The following is a 22,351-nucleotide window of genomic DNA, read 5'->3' as shown; positions in this document are numbered from 1 at the left end:
TTGTTAAGACATGGAATCCTATTTTTAACATGTGACATGAAAGATAAATTGCTATGAAATACCAAAGAATATAAAAACTAGAAGCCAGAAAATGAGTAGTAAACTGAAAATATATCGAGTTGTGGGAAAATGACTTAAATGTTCCAGTTATTCCAGTTTTTATGAGGGCACTTGCTCCTCTTCTGACCTTTTTTCCAGTTTTTTGTATTTGGAACTAGAAGGATGTATTTCCCCTTTTGGAAACCTCCTTAAGAAGACCCATGGACAACACATGTTGGATCAAAAGTTTCAGAACTTAAGGTATTTCAAAGCACTTTTTGTTGTCGTTGTTGTTATTGCAGTTCTTTTCATTACAACTCATTTTGATGATGGTTGGGTGAATTTTTCAGGGAAAAAAAAAAAAAAAGAACCTGCCCAAAGTTCATTGGTTAAAAATTCTGAGATAAATTGAAGCACATCTTTTTAATGGCATTTCTATGTTACTGTTTCAGAAGCTCATAAGCACCATATTTTATTTTTTCTTTTGGTGTCTTTGTATATTTTTATGTCTTACACATTAAAACGCTGTTTCACTGTGAAATAATTAGCTTTAAGCTAAAACACACTTTTATATACTGGTCAATAGGAAGGATGTGACTATCCCAAAGACACAGGAACTTTTTGTGGACATGAAATAAATTAACGTATTCCTAGTTTATTTGATTTTATAATACACTTATTTTAGTTAATTTTGTACAATTTTTGCACAGACTCTACACTCATATATATACAGCAAGTGGAAAGCTAAAGTTATCAGCTATATAGATATATATTTTGTATTCTTCATAATTTATGAAATTGTGAAATACCTGAATATTTGCACTTATTACATATTGTTCACTTAGAAGCTTTAATCTCTGTATATAAAAATATATATACTCATATACATGCACATAATGGGGTGTCAGAAGGGCTGGCAAAGATCCGTATTTGTTAAAGATGACAGGGTCAAACCATATACAAGTGAGACCAATGATATATATAAGTATAGCTGCTGAGGTAATCAACAGAATAAAACAGTTGAGATAGAAGAGTTTCGATAAAAGTAGTCAAATAAACAAAAGGTTGTTATGAGTAATCAATTGTTCTTTATATTCCCTGGTGGTAAGAAAAGAAGTAGTCAAGGTATTTGCAACAGAAAAAAGATTTAATCCAAATATTATGGAAATTTTTCCGATTAAAAGAATAGTACTGGAACAGGTTGCTCAGTAAGTTTAAGGAAGCTCCTGAAATGGCTATGTTTTAAGAACATTTTAGAAAGATGCCTGTCAACAACACTGTATAATTGATCCCTTACAGATCGGGGGATAGATTAGATGACGTCTTAAGGTCTCTTCCAACTCGTCTATGAAGTTCTGATTGAAAAGAGTCCAATACAAATATTTCTCAGACTTTTTTTTTCTTGTTCACATAGTTGGTTACTTTATGATTCTATGAAAGAGCAGTGAACTGGAATAAACTGACAACAAATGTTTTAATTTGGTAGTTTTAGGGGAAAAAACAAAAACAAAAAAAACCCCTTTGTGCTTATTTTGATGTCTGTTAGTGGCAGAAAATACAAACAAAAAGCTGCCAAAATCACTTTGAGACAAATTCAACCACGTAATTCTCTTTCAATATGAGACATATGATTGTGTATTCAGCCAATTTCTGAACTGAATTTCACATTACCACCTTGGAAATCTATTCTGATATATGTATAAACAAAGACAAATACACATGCACTTGCACTCATACATTTTCTTTAAGGAGTCAAACTGAAGCAAAACTGAACTTCAATTTTATCTACCAGTGCACAAAAAATGCAGTTATAGTTAGCATCAGTTACAAAATGTCAAGATTAAGGCATTGGTCATATTATTTATTAGATTTGTTAAACTACTTCAAATTTATAGTTAAAACTGTACTCCTGCAGAATTATCCGATAGCCATTTTTCTAAAATGGCATTACACTTGCCTCTAAAGTGAGGAACTCTGTGTCAATTGATAACAGAAAAGCTGGAAAATACTGGCCGTTGTTTTGGCTTTTCAGTGGAAACAATCAGTGGTCTGATGGTCTGGCAGCCTCAGATTCCAAAGGTCTGTGATCCAGGGTGATTTCAACCATGCTATTTCCAGTTCTTATGTGGGTGATAGTGAGAACAATCAGACCAGGAGGGGGCCTGCACTCTCCAAAAAGGCTGTGATTCCTCATCACCTTACATGCACCAAGGGGAAGAAAAAATTTTTATCCAATGCACACTCAGGAAGAATACCACCGTAGCGGTTGTCTGGGAGTCTGCAAAAGTCCAACTAATAGACTTTCAGCTCACCTGGGTAAGGTCAAGTATATTCAAGCACCAGTCATGTAGCACTTGAGGATAGAAAAAGTGTCACATATGGAGACTCACAGGCACACTGAAATCCTAAATATAAAATGAATGCAAAGAATAGATGAAATAACAGACCTTTTAGTTTGCTCTTCCAAGTAAATAAATCTGACATACCTAGAGAAGAGGTTTTGAAAAATTACAGCTCCTTCAAGCCTCTGTTATTAGGAACTATGATGCCACTGACTGTGGCAGGAAAACAGGTATTTACAGCTACATTTCTTCCTAAGTCTGTATTGTGTCAGGAAATGATCCAAGTTACGTAAAGTATTACAATAATGCCTTAATCACTTGGACTCCTTCTTTTCCTATACCATCATAATTAACAAAAGCAAAAGTAGGCATAACAAGATTTTCTCCTGAGAATCTCACAAAACTGTTCTAACATACTTATTTTTTCTATATATTTGAATCATGTTTTATTACAGCTCCCATTTCACCTTTTAACATCCTTTTACCTCAGATCTTTCCAAAATTATAAATTTATGAACATGCATTTAATTTGCCTTTGTATATCCTCCAGTTTTGATTAATACTTCTCACTTTGAAAGTCTTTTTACAGTCATTTATGCCAACAGTTGCTTTAAACTTTGAAAAATTATCTTTCTGAGTTCCAAATATAAAATAGTTGCATTTCTTTAGTTAGAACACATTATGGCACCCAACAAAGTAAAAAGTAAGCTTATTATTTGAAGTACTAATAAATGTTAGGTTATCTATTAATTCTTTTTCAATCTAGAAAAAGAGTAGATTTGTAGTTAAAATATAACAGTATCAAATATTATTATACCAGATGCTAGCTGAACTGACACAGTTCAGTTAGGCTTTAGACAACTGTTATTCTGTGAACAAGTAGCTTTGAAATCTCCTCAGAATCCCTTTCTTCTGCAAGCTGTGCCAGGAACAATAAGAATTAAGTATGCTGAACCTGGAATATGTTGGAACAGTTCTGGTGTGGGCGTAAGGCAAATGCAAGAAGTTTTCAACAAATTCAACACAAGTAGTTTGCATAAAAATGAACAATTTGTTCTTGAAAATGTTCTTTCCATCTTGTTTTATTATTAAGCACAGTCAGAGACAATTGTTGGTATAAATCTTGATGATTATCATGAAAACTTTGGCAGTAAAACTAGTGAGAACATACTGTAGGAGGATGTCACCCCTTCCAATTTTCTGGTCAACATTTAGGAGCAACTGAAAAAATATCCAAAAAATTAACGCCCCCACTTTCACACACGATGTAGCACAGGACAACAACAGGATACACTACATAATTTTCATCATATTACTGGTACTGAGTCTTATGTGGACTCACATTTATAGTAAACTGTGCCAGGTGCCTACAATTATATGTAGAACAAACTCCTTAACATAATGAGTCTTTGGTATACGACTTTGCAGAGGTCCCAGAAATTTAAGATAGTTTGGAAACCAACACTCTCACAGAGGAAATAATGTTTTCTGTGGCTGCAATTTCACCGTCATTTATATTAGATTTTTGTGTTAGATACCAATGTGATTTTGTTCAAACATGGATATACCATTGCCTTATGGCTGAACTGGCCAGAATGCACAATACAGCATTTATATCAGCTTTCTGCTCTTATAGGGGTTTTATGTCAGTTGTTGGAGGAAGAATGACAACTGATTCAGCACAAAATCAGTGGTACAAACATAAGAGTGATCTTATACCAGATGAGTGCTCATGTAGCTGTGGCATTTCCAGTTCTATAGCAGGAGCTCTGAGGCAAGATTTATTGTATTGTCAAGCAATGGCCTGAGGGTTTTTAGCAGCTTGATTAGAAGATTCATACTGTCACATAATATGATCTGTTGAATGTGATGAAAGGTTAGTATTTCACACAATGATTTGCAATCCTTCAGTTGTAATCTGGTAGGTTTGGGTTTTCTTTTCCTTTATTTTATTTTTTTTTCCTTTTCTTTTATTTTCTTTTTTCCCTTGGGAAGAGTGGGCTGTGTATAAGTTGTTTTTTTTTTTTTTTTCCCTCTCCAAATTTCAAGAGGTCATTTGCAATCAATACTACAGCAACTTCTGTACAATATGTAGAACATTTCTAAGGAAGTAACGACATAATGTCTCTCATAAACTTATTTCTAGTAAGACCAGAATAAGAATACAAAAAGCTTTATTGTCAACGGGTACTTTTAGTGAGGTAGGGATTATAAATCAGGTCAGATTTCTGAATATTTCATATAAAGAAAATTGAATGTAGGAGCTGTAGTCAGATACCCCTTCGTGAATGGGATATTTCTGGTTCAAGATGAAAATGGATGACAGAAAAGTAAGATTCAAGTAAGGAAAATAATTTGATGATTCAGTCAGGTCCAGATAAAAAGAGGGTTGTTTCTAATATGCATGCTGTCTTTCAGGACTGAGCCTTGTTCAGCACTGAACACTACTCTAGCCCTGATTACTGTGGTAGGCTACCAGATTCCTATATAGGTAACCGAGAGAAACCTAGTTGCTAAAATTGTTAAGATACAGGAAAAAAATTCCCAGGAGATTTTACTTGTTTGACAATTGACTAAATATACAAATATATATGTATATTAATTTTCTCAATTTTTTTGTAAACTGAAGGATCAGGACTGTAACTGAGGGGGTTCCCTTTTTCTTTCTTCGCTCTCCAGCTACGTAATTTTTATGAACAAAGATCTGTTTTATGAACAAAGATCTGAGTTATTTAGAAATATTTCCTTAACTTAGCAATTATAAGCAGTTCTACAGAGTATATTATTAAGTACACGGTACACAGTCACACATTTTAAAGAAGATCCCCAACTGAGGAAGTTATTGTGCATTTTTTCCATTAGCCAACACATTCTGGAAAAAAAATCTGAATGTTACACAGGGTTCTCCACCATGTTTTGAATATCTACAGTTAGGCATGTTTGGAAGTTATGAGTTATAGAGCTGAAAGGCTATCACAGTAAACAGTCTTGCTCTGGATGACAAATGTAATGACAAGTATAGAGAGAGATCACCAAATAGGAACCAAATACAGCTTTACAAATGAAGCCTTAAACTGAATAGAGGTGCAAATAAGAAGCCAACACAGTCAAATGTTTTAGAAAAGTTAAATTCAGCAGTCTGACTGTCTAATAAGCTTCCTGACTGACCAAGAATATCACTGGAAAAAAAAAATCACACTTGAAGAATCAGGAGGATGTCTTCAACAAGTCAGAAATTGTTTTTTGAACTTTCTGTCTCATGTAAGCTTTCAGGATTCCCACCTGTGGTTTCTTTTCTAAATGATTTGATGATAAAAAAGATAGTATTTTTCTTTTGAATGTAAGAAACTCTTCCTTTTTTGTATTGGCTGTAACACTGTTCAAGTCAGCTCTGTCCAGTATTGGCCTTTCAAGGGCAGAAGCAAGAACTCTCTCTACTATGTTTCACTGCATTGTATTTCCTGTCATATTGACAGCCTGGATAATAAAAATCTTCATTATAGTTATGCATGAATACATACATACTGTAAAATGAACACTAAAAACAGGATTTTTTTTGCATTAGATAATCTCAGCAGGAAAGATATTTCCTTTTTAAATAAAACTCTCCATCTAAAATGTACCATTGATTTAAGTTAATATTTTCATAAGGTAAAATAAAGATTGGAAACATTGCTATTTTCACAGCTGGGACAGAGTGCTGTCAATCATGTCCTTCTGAAATGGGCATCCCTAATCTGAAAAAATCCCAAATTTCTGGCCTGCCCCAAAGCCTTGGATTTAGCTTAAAAAAATACTTATTTATTTATTTATTTTTTTTAATGAGAAATGCCAGTGAAAACAAAGCTTAAGAATCACTGTCCTTGTGTTCCATTTTTAATGATACATATCATGCTAATTTATTCTTCAAAAAATAATGAAGTATTTTGAGCAAAACCTGTCTGGTGCTGATGTCAAAGCACCTCAATATACTTACGATGTATACTCTACACTTTACAAGAGTAAATATCCAGAAGTGTCTCAATGTAGAAATACCTTTAGATTAAAGTATAAATTGGAAAGCAAATAGAAGCAGCAATGAACATCAGAACCTTGATTCAATTGAAAAAAAAAAAAAAGGCTGAGAAAAAGACTGGAAACCATAACTGAGACAGAATCACAGAATCACAGAATCGTCTAGGTTGGAAGAGACCTCCAGGATCATCTAGTCCAACCTCTGTCCTAACACTAACAAGACCTCCACTAAACCATATCACTAAGGGCTACATCTAAACGTCTTTTAAAGACCTCCAGGGATGGCGACTCAACCACCTCCCTGGGCAGTCCATTCCAATGCCTAACAACCCTTTCAGTAAAGAAGTTCTTCCTAACATCCAACCTAAACCTCCCCTGGCGCAACTTTAGCCCATTCCCCCTCGTCCTGTCACCAGGCACGTAGGAGAATAGACCAACCCCTACCTCTCTACAGCCTCCTTTAAGGTACCTATAGAGAGCGATGAGGTCTCCCCTGAGCCTCCTCTTCTCCAGGCTCAACAACCCCAGCTCCCTCAGCCGCTCCTCGTAAGACTTGTTCTCCAGACCCTGCACCAGCTTCGTTGACCTTCTCTGGACTCTCTCCAGCACCTCCATGTCCTTCTTGTAGCGAGGGGCCCAAAACTGAACACAGTACTCGAGGTGCGGCCTCACCAGAGCCGAATACAGGGGGACAATCACCTCCCTAGACCTGCTGGCCTCACTGCTTCTTATACAAGCCAGGATGCTGTTGGCCTTCTTGGCCACCTGAGCACACTGCTGGCTCATATTCAGCTGCCTATCAACCAGGATTCCCAGGTCCTTCTCGGAGACAAAACTAGTGAATGACTTTTTAGAAACTCCCAAAGAATGCTAGGATTTTTTTTTTATTATTATTTTTTTCACAGTGTTCCATTTTTATTGAAAACAAGGCAACTTTCTCCCCTAACTCGATCTCAATGAAAATTATCAAGACAGTTGCAACTTCCTTCTGTTTATAACTTTGATCCAGCTGCAACACATGCAGCTGGCCATCCAGATACTTTCATTAAATATGAGAAGAAGCACTCTTCAAATAGTTTGTGTAAGAAATATAAAGCAATTTGATGGCAGAAGCTTAGCGATCATACACAATATTGCTGGAAGTGTAATACAAAATAACTAGAAAATGTTTAAAAGTTGTGAAAACAAAGAATAAAAAGTTCAGTATTTGACTCTAGAAACCACTTTGACGTTTTATTTCGTAAGATAACTCCACTGCTTAAACAGTGTAATATCTTCCTGTACAATAAAACTTTATATACTTTTGTGTTTTGCTAACAATTTTCTGGAAGAGTGATATCACCTTCTACTTATTGTGTCTAAATGGATCTGTAGGATAAGTTCCTTTCTGGTAGTATTGACAGTACCTCTCATAAAATGCCATCACACATGCATTCTTCACTTTTCTCTTTTCCCCTCATAGTTCAGTTTCTGACCAACATTTTCTCCATAGAATATCTCTCTATTTTTTTAAATTTTGGGATTGCTAATTGTCAAGAATATTCTGAAAGATACCCATGGGATGTCAGTTCATCCACAGGTTTTTACAGGTTCCCAGATTCACCAGCGTTGTTTGGGCTGCAGGGAACCTCAGGGGGAAATTTTCTGGTTGGTTGGGATACAAATGCACTTGTCAGCCCAAGAAAAGTTAACCTAAATTTAAGAAATGTAAGATGAGAACAAATTTCACAGCTGGTCCCTTTTTAAAGCTCTCTTTTGCAGCCTTTTATTTATACTTTATAAGGAGGGCTACAATGCTTTGAAAAGTCAAAACTGCTTTTGAGAAAATGTCATTTGTTTTATAGAAAAATCATTATGCAAAAACTTAGTTTTACTGAAAAGAAAAATCAAGCACTTCTCTTAACTACTGTGATAAATTACTACGTTAAGTATTAACATGAAAATGCTTTGAGTAGGATGAGTGAACATTACGTTGAATATGGCGCCATAAGTATATTTCAGAATATTTCAGCTATTTAAAATACCACCTCCTGTTCAGTGTTGATGGCATGGCATAGCATAGCGCAAGTAACTTAGGTGTTTTCTGAATAAGGCCAAATACAGTTTCCAGTGCAGTCCACAGAAAATCTCCCACTTATATTTCTGAGAGCAGAAGCAGGCAGCCCTAAATTAGTAATAGCTGACATGTCATTAGATTTATCTTCTGCAGTCTAAGACCACTTCTGTGTGGCATGATTCATTGCAGGTCCCAACATAAATTATGGATCCAGGAGAAACTGGTAGTTATACATTGCAAGTTGCAATGACTGGTATTTGTGTCCTGCTACTTGTTCTTTCTTTTAACTATGGACATTGGGTTAACAGTAAAAATATTATTTCCCATTTCCCATCTCCTTGCACATGTTTTGTCTGCATCCAGTATTCATTCTGAAACTTCACTCTGAACTCTGTACTATACTAAACTAAAATTCAGAAATTAAATTATCCTTTCTTCAATCTTTCCCTGAGTTCAGTTGCTGAGTTTTGTTACCCCAGTGCTGAATTTAGCGCCAGAGATGGCCAAGTTTAATGCAGAGTAAAGTGAGTTCCATGTTGCTCTCTCTGTGATTCACTGTGACAATAATGAAACATGGGATGGCATGGCTTTCAGAGAGCTGACCTTGCATCAAAATCTGTCCTCATTAAGCAAAATTCCCAATGAAATTCAAAGCAAAATTAATGACCACAGGGTTTTACCAAAAGCAATAAACTAAAAGAGACAGTGTTGATTATGCAAATAAACAAACATGCTGGAAATCATGTCTATTGTCTAAAACAATGCACTTCTATTATTATTATTTATAACACTGATCAGAATTGGAGTCTTATTACCCTAGATGCTATAAAAAACACAAATTACAGGACTGAAGCATAAAGATGCAATAAGCAACAAACCACAGAAAGATATCACAGGTCTGAGGGAACTTTGTGCATATCTAGTTTATTCATTATCTAATGATATTTATAGTCAGTACAAATTTGTCTTTAGGAATCAAAGGACTCCTTGAAAATGAAAATAGTGCAGTAACCACCTTCTAACTCATTCCTAGCAATTAAATTAAAAGCTTTGTCATGTAGCAGCTCTTGGTATTGAAAGCATATTTATTTTGTTGAGGGAAAATGAACTTTTTGCTTGGTTGGCCAAAGTATGGCAAACAACACATTACAGTGGATTACACATTCCCAGAAAAGTTTTCAATTAGTTGGATAAAACTGCAGCATGTGCAATTGGAAGATTACCGATACAGTGCCTCAAAAGACAAACCACAGAAAAAAACACAGAGCAGGAGAAACACAAGTTTCACATTGTAAAGAAGAGATTTTAAAATTAACAATTATAAAAAGACAGTGGAAAAAACACTCTGCAGACTAAATCTCTTCCCCCTGCATTCCATATTTGCCCATTTACTTCTTTCAAAAATCTCTTCTGTCTCCTTTATGTCTACAAAACAAAAACATGAAGGGGAAACGGTTTACTGTCTATATAACAGAAACGGTTAAGTTTTCTAAATCCAAACCGCCATTAGATGCAGAAAGTAATGAGAAAAACAGGAAACAGGAAAAACTAGGATGCTACATTCCTTCAACTCAGTATGATGACCATACCAGTGACAGAAAGCCAACTAAGGTTTCAACATTTAACACAACCCTCAAGTGATACTCATCACAACAGTAAGTTACACCAAATAATCTTTGGTCAGAAAAATAATTATTAAAAATGATATCTTCCCCTTAAATTCTATGGACCAGCATGTCAGAGCTTTAGTACATATAGAGAGCTCTGCACTGTTGGAATTTTTTTTTTTTTTTTAGCAGCACAATGAACTAGACTGAAATGCTGTAACAGGCCTTGAGCTCCACGCTTCTAAAGCAGCTGTATACTGTGCCCAGACTAACTGTGCTGCACCCTGTCCAGCGATGGTGAATACCCATCTCACAGAACGCTTTCATTACAAATAGAACTTCAGTATTTTATTCAACATCTCAGTACAAATGGAAGGCCATGGAACAGGTTGGAATTGCTCCTACAAAACCTTATCTTTGCACCTCCATTTTTTTGCCAGGTGTTTTTGTCTTTTCATCAGTGAATATGATGAATGTATTTAGAGCTTAAAACATTTTTCATTCATCTCTCCTTTCTTCATCACATTCATAGGCTTTCTGTGGTTATAGGTATCAAGAAGGAGAATTTTATATAGGAAAAAACAATAGGTTATGTATATATATATTTAAAGAATGCACTTTGCTAAATAACTGTTGTAAATATATGTTCAGAAAAAACTTCAGAGTTTATTAATCTGTTATTCTCTATGGATCAGTAATTTAAATTTCAAGGCTTCTTGTTCACTAGATTTTCTTTTCAGAAAGTCAATGAGATATTGTTTTATTTCTCCCTTCTCAGAAAAGAACCACTTTGTTAACTGTTCTGGGGTAAATTTCTAAAGGAATTCATGGCAGGTACAAATACTAAACCAAAAAAAAACTTTGATATTATTTCTTCAAGGTGATATGAATGAAGTATAGTAATATATCATGAATGTTCTAACTTTCCTTTCTACATTAAGCATCATTCTGGAAATGTAGACCAAAACATTCTTTCCAAGGAAGGAGACATCTTATTCCATGTTTTTCCCCTGGAGTAAAGCAATCATGTTCTAAAGCTTCTCAAGAAAAGCCAACAAATACTGATACATGGCTGCTTTTCTACTGAGCAGCACATCATTTTCCAAAATTTGTGAACTCCAGATTTCAACTGACCATTCCTTGCATAATCTATTATCCTATTACTGTGTAAAAAAAAAAGCAAAACAAATCCAAACTGTGTTAAAGTCTTGTGTATTTTTACAGAAAACAAAGCTGAAATGACTTTTCCAGCTGAAATTATAGCTGATAATTATATAGTATGATAATATTTACAACAGGTTTAGCTATTACTTTGCACTTGTTTTTCAGTGGATTAAGCTAAATGACCTGCCATAGATTAAGTTTTTACATTCAGCCCCTCAATTTATTTATGAACTGCCCAAAACAAAAACAAACAAACAAACAAACAAACAAACAGGGTTTTTCCTCTACTGTAGTTGCTCTTTAGCATAGGCATCAATTATCAGTAATTATGAAAACACGTGCTATAGACTGTACTGGAATTCCATCTGATAAGTGGGTCTTATGTTTCCATGTGTGGTAAAGAGGGGTTATGTAAAAAAGGAGGCACTGGAAGCATTTCCTGCATACCTGATCATTTCCTGTATCTCCTAATTCAGTGTCACACTCAAGTTCTCTCCAGAAAACTTTGACTGGACTCCTGAGACAATTCCTTTAAAATCTATGGGTAGCAAACATGATTCTTGGAACATTTTTAGCACCTGTAGACTGAGCACTTTTCTCTGCTTCTGAAATAATATAAAACGTTATGGATAAGAGGGAGTTTCCAAAGTTCAAATATAAATTATTTTCAATAGTACAAAGTTAAAAAGGAGAATGCAAAGGTAAATCTTTCAGTTTTGCTAATACTCATTCTGAAAATGGTTCATCCAGGAGAGGAGAGAAGAATCTTTAGGGAAATGTACAACTAGGATCACCTCTTATTCAACCAATGTCAATGAAGGAAAAGATTCAATGTTCAACATTCAATGTCCAGATACTACTCTAGCTCTGGAGACAGTCCAACCAACCAAAATGGAGAGCACATGTACAAGGCTCAATGTTTTAAAATGAAACATGCATACAGACATTAACATAATCACAAATAAAATAGGACTTCATGGCAGGCAGCAGGTAGGCTTAGTGCTATTTCCTGGGTTGCATGTTGGACTCTACTTGCAATGAAACCAAAACTCCAGTTGAAGCAGATGATCTATTTGCTCTAACAGTAGTGTTTATCTGCTTGCATAAAGAATTCATTCTCATGTTCTTTAGACACAGGAGTTAATATTTTAGTTACATTTCACTATGTCTTCAGCCAAAATGCTTACTGCTGGTGTATTCCTGTTTCATTTTACTTCAGAATGGCATCATATACAGCAAGAGAAGGAAGGCCAAAGTGCTTCTCAGAAATCAAGTAATCATGAGACTTTACCTGCCACTACAAATATGCACATACACACACACATACACACTTGCACACACACACACGCACGCACGCACAAATAGGAAGAACGATTCAGCAATTGCAAGAGTCACAATTTACCATGGAAGCCTCTACTTAATATTCCGCTTGATCTGCCAAGTTTATAGCCTGGCAAATCTGAATACAAATGTCGATGCAAATGAGGATTCATTATTCTTACATCGTCTTTGTGTTGAAGCTTAATGTAACTTGGTTCCTGTGGTTGCTCAGGGAATGTAGATTGTAAGACAGGAGGAAAAAAAAGCGACAAAAAACAAAGAAGCAAATTGGGAAAAGTAAAAGAAATGGAAATAAATTTTTAAAATATATGCTAAGGTCTCAGACTAACAAAACATTAAACCAATACATTACATTCTCCCCCCATTTTCTCATATAAGGTACATTTGCTTACCATTATCAGCAGAGAAGGAGTTAACTGACCAAGACCAGTCTTCACAGAGTCAAAACATAACAATCCTCTTTTTACTGATTATACAATATTGTGCCTATTGTAAAGTCAGTGCCCCATTTATCTGAAAAATTTCAACATTCTTTAGTAATTATAGAGCTCATCGGCTGGTAGAACCTGAACATTTAGATCTGTAAGAAGATTATAAATGAATTCAAAACCACCCCACCAGTTCTGCTTCTTTCATTATAAATTACTGCTGAATAATTCAGAAACATGTTAAGAAAACTACAGTACGATTAATAAACTACACAATGAAAATCACAATAGTTTAAAGCATACATTTATTGTCCCATTTATAGCCCATCACAAGCTAGGGTTGAAAAGCACCAAATTAGAGAAAACACAGAATGCTGCAAAATTATAATTAGATCCTCAATGCTACAATACATTGTTCTGACGAATCTTTTGTATAGCTAGCTTATGCTTACATATAAATACCTTCTCAGTAAATAAAATATACTGTAGGCTTGACTTTTAGAGAAGCTGTAAAGCTTAGTATATGCGATGATCCCAAAGTCAATGCTGTAAGGCTTGCTTCTTCATCCATAAATAAAGCACATTTGCATCTATTCAGTCAAATTAGCTCCATATAAATAGGTGGTTATAATTAGCTCCTCTTTCAGGTTCACGGTTAAAACTCAAGCGTGCCTGCCGTCTTGATTAAATCCACCATCGTCTTCCAATAGCTAGTGCTAATTCTTCCAAGGAAATATTCAGTTGAGGTGCTATTTTATTCTGCACTGCTGTTAGTTGTCTAATTTACACCAAGTCCCTGCAGTGCTTTCCTTAAGCCATCCTCTTTGTCTTGCCTTTGAAATTTACCAAATCTTACAAGAAATCAATACTTAATTGATTATTCACTTTTCTGCAGCTTCAAACAGCAAGCACGCATAAGATCCTGGAGTAGTCACCCGATTTCCAATGCAGGAGGTTGCTTGGTGGCAGGGATCTGCAAGCATCCAACAGCAGGCATTCCACGAAGCTGTGCAGTAGTGTTCAGTGCCGGCATCCAATAAAGCAAACGAAGATACTCTAATGAAGCAGGAAAAGTTCCCATGTGAGACAGATCCATATCAACGCTTTAAATAAAAAGCCGATGCTCCAACTTTTGGATACAAGAGCACCATTCTCTTTGCAGCTACCCCTCTCCTCCTTTCTGCTTACCCTTTTCTTGCCATGGCACTGAAGTGAAATATCCAAAGTGCCACCGAACTCGGAGAACTCCACGCTGGAACGGGGGTGAGACTTGTGCTGCACCTCTGACATAGAATAAGGATGGCAAGCACGTAACATTACGAAATGTAGGACAAATTCAAGCGAGAGAGAGAGAGGGAGAGCAAGAGACAGATGGCGGATCTGGCTACAAGCCAAAGCCAGTGAAATGAATTACACTGCTGAATAACTGTACACCATTGATTCTGCCACTTGTTGCTGCATGGCAAAAAAGGGCCCTGATGTTGGCAGGAATCTCCTCGCGTGTCACGCATGCCGCAGACAACTTTTAGCGCATAACTCGCCCCGCCGACAGCGATGTGCTACAGCAGCCAGGAAGGACGTGTGTGTGCGTGTGCATGTATGCTTGAGTGTAAGAGGAAAAGCATGTGCGTATGTATGTGGGAGAGCAAGGGATAAAGCTGAGTGTGTGTGGGGGTGTGTGGGTCTGTGCTGGTGTGCCTAGTGTGTGTGCGCGCGTGCGTGTGTGTGGATGGGAAAACAATCCCCGCAATCCAGCCATTTTGTTTAATGAAGAATGGAAGGCTGGCATTCAGAGACGTGGTTATGTGCCGCATATTAATGTGCGCTCTGTAGACATCCTCCCCCTTTTTACATGAGTGGCACAGGAGCGAAGCCCTCGACAGAGCAGCCACCGTGGGAGCGAGAGCCCGCAAGGTAACATATCATCGCTAAGCCCAGGGATGTGGCACACCGTGCTCTGCAGAGGAACAAGTTGCTGTCGGAGCAGGAGGAAAAGCTGGTCCCACAGTTACGATGTTCGAGTGCTTTCGAAAAGATAGCCCGAGTCGAAGCAGACTGTTCAATAAATGCTTCGTACCCAGGATGAAGGGAGACATTATGGGATGCCCAGGGGGCTTTGGAAATCAAATACAATGTTTGAGTAGCACAATTTGAGGTACATTATAAAAAAGCAATTTGAATTGCCAATGAGGCGACACATATCTGCATGCTAATTAGACCTGTGTCAAGCTTAGTCTGCCGGGTGGTGTTGATGGCTAGGAATGCGCTTGTAACTCTGCTGAGAGATTGTTTCTGCATAAATTATCAGCTTTGTCCTACTGATCATTTTCTGCAAACAAACATGAAATGTGAGATCAAAAGGCAACTTTGAAATTAAAATTATTGATTGATAAAGCTGAGATTTCAGAATCTAATTAGAGGAGGCACAAACAAAAGCTGATATTATTACAGATTGTGACTAAGCTAGCAGCCAGATTGTGCAAGGCTTGTAATTTATCTTTGTTTATGCAGCCAGGATATTAAAAATGTAATTAAAATGGTAAAATGATCTGATCAGAAATAGCCACCTAGTGGCAAGTATATTATTTTAAATGGATTATAAAAGCATTGATCTGTGCAAATAAAAGTTTTTTTTTTCTTTTTTTTTTTTCCTCATGACAAACATAGCAGCTCATTGAAACTTGCTGAGCAATTTGTCTTTTGCTAATAAGTTGTCTTTTGTGTTTTGTTACATAGATAAGCAACATCATTTATAACCCTCATTTGCACACTAATAAACATTCTATTATTACAGGTGGTGTTGGGAACATCTTTCATAAATTATGGCGGATGAAAATGGAAGAAACAAATAAACCTTTTTCTAGACATGCACTACATACATTTTGTAAAATTATAATATTCATCTGACAGGAGCAGGAGAATTTGCTTATTAACTTACTCTATTGCTCTGTTTAAGCCATGAAACTGTAGAAACACTATCAATAAGTAATTCAGCTTCTTGCCTATCTTGGTTACTTAAAAATGCTATACAAAACACAGAGGACCCAATTTACTAAGTCTGTACAGATTCAATTACTAAATTTCATGGTAATAATGAGGTCTTTGTGATTTATATGTTGTTTTTACCCTCATTTGCCATCTTTCTAGACTTGTCAAGTGGATGAAGTTTTAAAGAATAGACTGTTTAATTGCACAAAATATAGAAGTGAATTTTAAAATTTCTCTGCCAGCATGAGCTATGGGCACTGGAAAGGAAGATTTGGTTTATGTTAATGAATCTAGACTATGAAACAAACAAAAAAATAAACAACAACAGCAAAAGCAAACAAAAGAACCGTCTACCTACAAACATTTTTTCAAGAAAATATAGCCAGAAGCTTGTAAGTGCATGATCAAGACTTAACTCATGTATTTCTTTTTATTTCAGATTTCCACATGAAACCGCTATGGAAATACTCAATTCCTTTCTAAGAAATTCACAATTTAGGGTCCTGTCAGCAGCTCTGGGGTCTTTTGTTAGGTGCACTTAAAATGCCAGATTAAATATTAATATGTGGTTAGAGTTGTGCTATTTTGCAAGCCCTGAAACCCTATTAGTAAATCATGATCTGGTGACTGATGCAAGAAATTTCAAGGCACCAAGAGTGCAGATTGTCCATCAATCTGATGGATCACTAATTTTTAGTAAATCAGGCCCTTGGACTTTTAGCTGTAAGCAGACATATGTTTCATTGTGACGGGAAAAGCAGTCCAACTAACAGAGCAATTTTCTGCACTGAATGTGTACTGTAACAGGCAGAATTGTTTTGCATAATCGCCAAGTTGTTTGAATACAAGTGTTCATTTAGCAGGTTGTGCATGAGATGCCATTCTTGAAAAAAAACAAAAACAAAAAACAAACAAACAAAACCAAAAACAAACAAACAAAAAAAAAAACCAACCAACCAACCAACCAATCAAACATTTTTATGTAGAAGAGAAAGCTGAATTTTTTTTTATAGAATAGTACTAGAATTTCAAAAGGGATCCTCAGGGTGGTAGAGCTCCAGAAGGACAATGCCCAAGGACAAGTAGTACAACATCTTCCCAGCCCACCAAAGGAGCTGTATCACCTCTCTAGGGTTCATCACCCACTGCCCTGCCAGAGGAGGAATCAGGTGGTGCATGTGAAGCTTCTAAGTGGGCAGAGGAAACATCAGGAAAGGTCCGGAAGCATCAAAAGTAGGAAATTGGCACCCAAACGAAGGGGTGGGACATAGTCTGTATGAAAATACTGAAAATACTTTTACATAATAGGCTACTGCTGTAGAGAAGAAAGATCCTCCCTGACATATGGAATGCTGTGATATGTGGCTGAGTTCCAGCCTCCCAGCCTCTTGAGAAAAACACACACACGTGCGCGCGCACATGCACACAAACCCCAACCATGCCCTCTTCATTGGTAATCTTTACTTCACACTGATGAGTCTTGACTTCTATTTCCTTATAGTAAGGATTTAAGCATCTGATTTAAGTATTTACTAATTATAGTGTATCGTGTCTACAGAAGCTAGCACATATTGCCTCGCATTTCATGTTTTTGCTTTCATGATTTCTCTCTCCCTCATTTTTAGCAGTCTGCTGGCACTTGTATGGAAATCACCATCAGAAGGAGACCTCTCCACACCTCCTCTGCTAGTGCTGCTTTACAGACACTGAGAAGTACAGTTATGAAAGACTGATAAGTCTCACATGTATCTGTATCCTTCTTAGGTCAGCCCCTTCAAAACACCTATACAGATTTTGCTTAAAAGAAATCTCCTTAATCTTAATTTAAAATTGAATGCAATTAATAAATTAAAATTTTATTCCTTAGCAGAAGGCTACAAATATAAGCCTTTATGACCAATACATTGAAAGTTTATAATTTTTTTTAAATAAATAATTGCAATATGCAATAATTCAGGGCTTTCTGAAGATGATAGACACTCTAATAAGAGAGAGAATGGTTTGTTTGTTTGTTTGTTTGTTTGTTTTATATACCAGGTGGCCTTTTTTGCCTTTTTTTTTTAATTATTATTTTAAATACTAAATCATTTCTGTTATTTAAATAAAGGGATCAAAATCAATAGGCCATCTGGTACTGACACTGGGAAGTAACACGCAGTAATGTCAACCATTCTGAAACATTCCAGTGGGCTTTTATGGTGAGTGGGAGTCTGCTGGGAGCATGGAGTGTGTTCGCATTTCCACCAAGCTCTGATCAATGGGAATTTATTACCACTTACACAAATAGACAGCCAGACTGTTTGTGCAACACTGAACCGTCTTGGACATGTGCCCACATCAGAAAGATAAACAATTATTAAGAACAAGGTGAAAGAGTACAACAGTATGGGAATGTCTTTTTAGCCTTCCACAATTAGTCTCCACAAAGCTAGTACTTTGCTACTACATCCTGTGAAAATGCAAATGCTAACAAAAGAAAGCTCACATTTATTTAATAGAGTTCCGGAGTAACTAATGTATGTATTGTTGTTTCTGAACTGTAGCTCCTATTGTGCTCCATGTCACACTTGTGTTTACCAAATGTCAGAAACCTCCTTTATAGGCTATTAATACTATTGTGGTCCCTCCAACATGCACACAAATACACCCACTCCTCTCACCACACACACTTTCTCAGTGTCCGTCAATATGTTACAAAGTCTGAGTTTCATTACCATATCATATGCAGTATTGATTCCTGTTCCAAGCTAAATAATGTTGTTTTTTAGAAGATCTTTTACCCTTTAAGTGGGGCTTGCTAACCAAACCGCAGACTGGTAACAAAGACGTACTATAGTATTTGATACCATATATACCTTGGCAAAGAGCAAAACCAGTAACTTAGGCAGAAATTTCAATGCTTAACTCAAGTTTTACAAACAGGAAAATTGTGCACAAGATCTAGTTACATACATTCCATGTTAAAAAGGGAAACATTCCTAATAGACCTTTCAGCATAATAAGATTCAGGCCTTAGCAGTAAAGAAAATGATTACAAGTTTTATTAGGCTTTGACTAGTTTCCACACCAGATCTAAAAAGTCACCTTGCACCTACATAAAGAGGATTATTTATGTAATTATCTGTACATGTGTCCTCATCAGCCACTGTATACAATCATTTCATGGCATTCAGATTCTGCACAAAAACATCAAGACCTAAGTACAAATATTATTACTATAATGGGTTTTCATTTCTAGAGGTCATCAGGGGAAGAGATTAATTTTGCTTGCTTTATTGTACACACAGAACAGCACACAGGGTCATATTACAATGCCTCTATCTGGAAAATCACATTCAGATGTAATAAGAAAGGCACTTCTTAAAACAATTTTACAATTTTGGGTGTATTAACTCTATTTTATTTCCATTCTATACTGCTTTCTTTTGTGAATATTCTTTTAGATATCATTAATTGATTGTTACAAAGATGATTTCAGGTGTCCTTTTTGATCTTTGAAAACTTATTTTTAATTTTCAAGATTCCTTTTTGTCAACAGTGATATGCAAACATTTTATCTCTCTTCTGCTTCAGGCATTTTTACAGAATTATGTAGAGAACTTAAAATCTCTTAACTATGGCAGAAGTATTCCAAATACATTGCATTACAGTTTCTGTATATTGTACATAAGGTGATCTCTGGTTAATAGCTTACAGACACAGCTTTATTTTCCTCTTGCTTCATTATGAGGTATTATTTAAATGAGACAACTACATTCTCATCTATGCTGCATGAAACTGATATTATTCTACCCAAGAAACTTAATTTTTCGTATGAATATTCACAACAGATGTGAAGCATGATTTGTACAGGCAAGGTCAGAGGTAGCAGGAAAGTGAGCCCAAAAGACCATGTCACACAGTGTTCAGATATAAACATCTGTACAAGATATCCACTTTATGTGTATAAATAAACAACCAGGTATTAGCATCAGATGATTTTATAGTCCATTTTCAACTAATTTCAAAGCTGTGTGAATGAAAATTCAACAGAGCCATAACTGGCTTCAACACCCAAAAGAACAAATTGAGATTAGAAAAAAAGAGAAAAGTATTTTAAATAAAATGTGGAGAAAAACAAGGTGAAAAACCAAACTCAAACAGAACCACTGAATAAAGACACAAACTAGAGGAAAAAAATAAATCCTACAGCATTTCCTACATGCCTTATAGAGATTATTCACTCACACGGTTTAATTTTTTTTCATATTTTTCTATGGCTGCTAAAAAATATATTTTGTTCCAGTTAGAAAACTTGATTCCTTTAGTTTCTTCAAATGGGATAGATAAATAATAATAAATAAATAATTAAATTAATTAATTAATTAATTAAATTGACCAACCTGAGGAAGTTCCCTGAATATTTGGAGTCTTAATATTTATATTCTTATGACTTATTTTGTCTTGGCAAAGGAGCTGAGAAGCCACAGTGTCTGGAGACATTATGATTTCAGAGGCCAAGACTATCCATAAACCTTACAAAAGCACTAGAGAACTGTATAGTTCAACAGCATTATAGGCAAGATAAAATACATTCTTCCTTTCCCTAGCACTCACTCTTTCTGGCTCTGCAGATTTTGCTTGCTTGGAATTCCTTGCTTTGCAACTAGGAATTCCTGGCACTGGAAAAGACATTCCCATGAAGAATTTTGTTTTTCTGACCAAAACAAGAAATTCTCAAAAAGTTCCTGAATGTTACTATCAAAACACAGCCATAAGTGAGAAAATCTATGCAGCACAAGGCTGTAATATATGAAGTCCCAGTTCCCCAAAATTTCCTGGTTTGGACTTCATTGTGGCTACTAAGGAGGAGGAAACACCAAGACCTATTGACTAAGGATGGCTCCCAACCATACAACTAAACTCTTTCACCCTATAAAACAGGATACTCAAAGAGTCTTCTGGAGATTTTGTCTGGCTCGCACTTACTCCTAAACTATACCCAGGAATTAACCAGATGAAGGCTAGGTGGTACCAGCCAAAACCACAAAACCCTGCTGCGGAACACACCATTTTAACTGTAGAAAGGACTCAGGAACAGGGCTAGGCTATGTTTAGTTTTAGGCTACACATTCAGCCTGTAAGTCTTTCCATTAATGAAAGCGAGCTTTAGACTAGGTCCTTAGAGGACCAATGACATTTGAAGGATGGGAGAGGGATACAATCAATTTAAATATGCATTTGCAAATTTACAAAATATTATAAACATGTAAGCTAGTGCATCTATCTTCATCAGACTCTAAAGCTGTAAATATCAGATGTCATTTATAGATTAAATGATTTTCCTAAATCTAATTTTATATTAATACAAACCATTTGTCAATTCAACATGAAGGTTTCTATTTTAAACATTCAAAAGTCATGGAATGCAAATGTTAGGATTATCCCAGTGATTCATTGCAGAAAACATAAATTAAGGTATAAACTGAACAGAAGAATTAGTCTTCCTGAGAGGTTTTGAAACAGAACTGTAACTGACCTGTTCATGGCATTTTCACCTCTGATTGTTTTTTAAAATCCTTCATTTGGGTTGAAATTGTCTGAAAAACTCACAGTTTCAAACTGTTTGATCTCCTACATATGCAAAAATTTAACTGACGCTAGACAAAAATTCAACATGTGCAAGATGGATTTGTCATGGAAATTTAGGTGAGGTGAGAGGGTAAGAAGTCATCCACAGTTTAAGATGGACTTTTTTCTGTTCCTGCTTACCTTCAGTAATGATAGTTTCCAAAGCATGGAATGGCTAAACACTCACTGTACCATTATCTCCATTACCTCTCAAGGGCTGATCCTTTCAGAAGATCTTTAAGGTAACTGGAAAAGCTAACAAGAATGTCGACAAGCATTCAATGAAATTAAAGAAACTACATCATTCTTAGATAAAAAGAAAGTTTTAGAATGTAGCAAACACATGGCTGATTCCTTTTTCATCACATTTCAGAAAGACAAGATATCACAGAAAGCAATACTATCAAAGCAAAATTGAAAACATAATTGCTGCTGCTGTTTTCAAATTAGAAACTTTACAGTGTCATTAAGTCTTTGAAAAGATCTGCAGATCAGAAAATGTAACTGTTAAGAAGAGCAGTTTTGCCAAGCTGTATTTCTCACAATCTCTAGTACAGCTGATAATTAAAGAGGAATAACTCAGCTCCAACTGCCCCTTGTCATGTTCAGTTGGCACGTTTGGAGCTTTGCTAAGAGACCTGAACTGCCAAGCATAAGACAATGGGGGCTACCTCTGCCTCTGCTCCAGAGGCCATCACGGATAGTTGCCTCCACAGTTAAGTCTCCTGTTTCCCTCTATTCTATGTTAAAACAATGATATAC

This window comes from Anser brachyrhynchus, assembly GCF_964034855.1.
Source record: "Anser brachyrhynchus genome assembly, chromosome: 2".
In the NCBI taxonomy this organism is placed as follows: domain Eukaryota; kingdom Metazoa; phylum Chordata; class Aves; order Anseriformes; family Anatidae; genus Anser; species Anser brachyrhynchus.
This window is presented reverse-complemented; position numbering follows the sequence as displayed.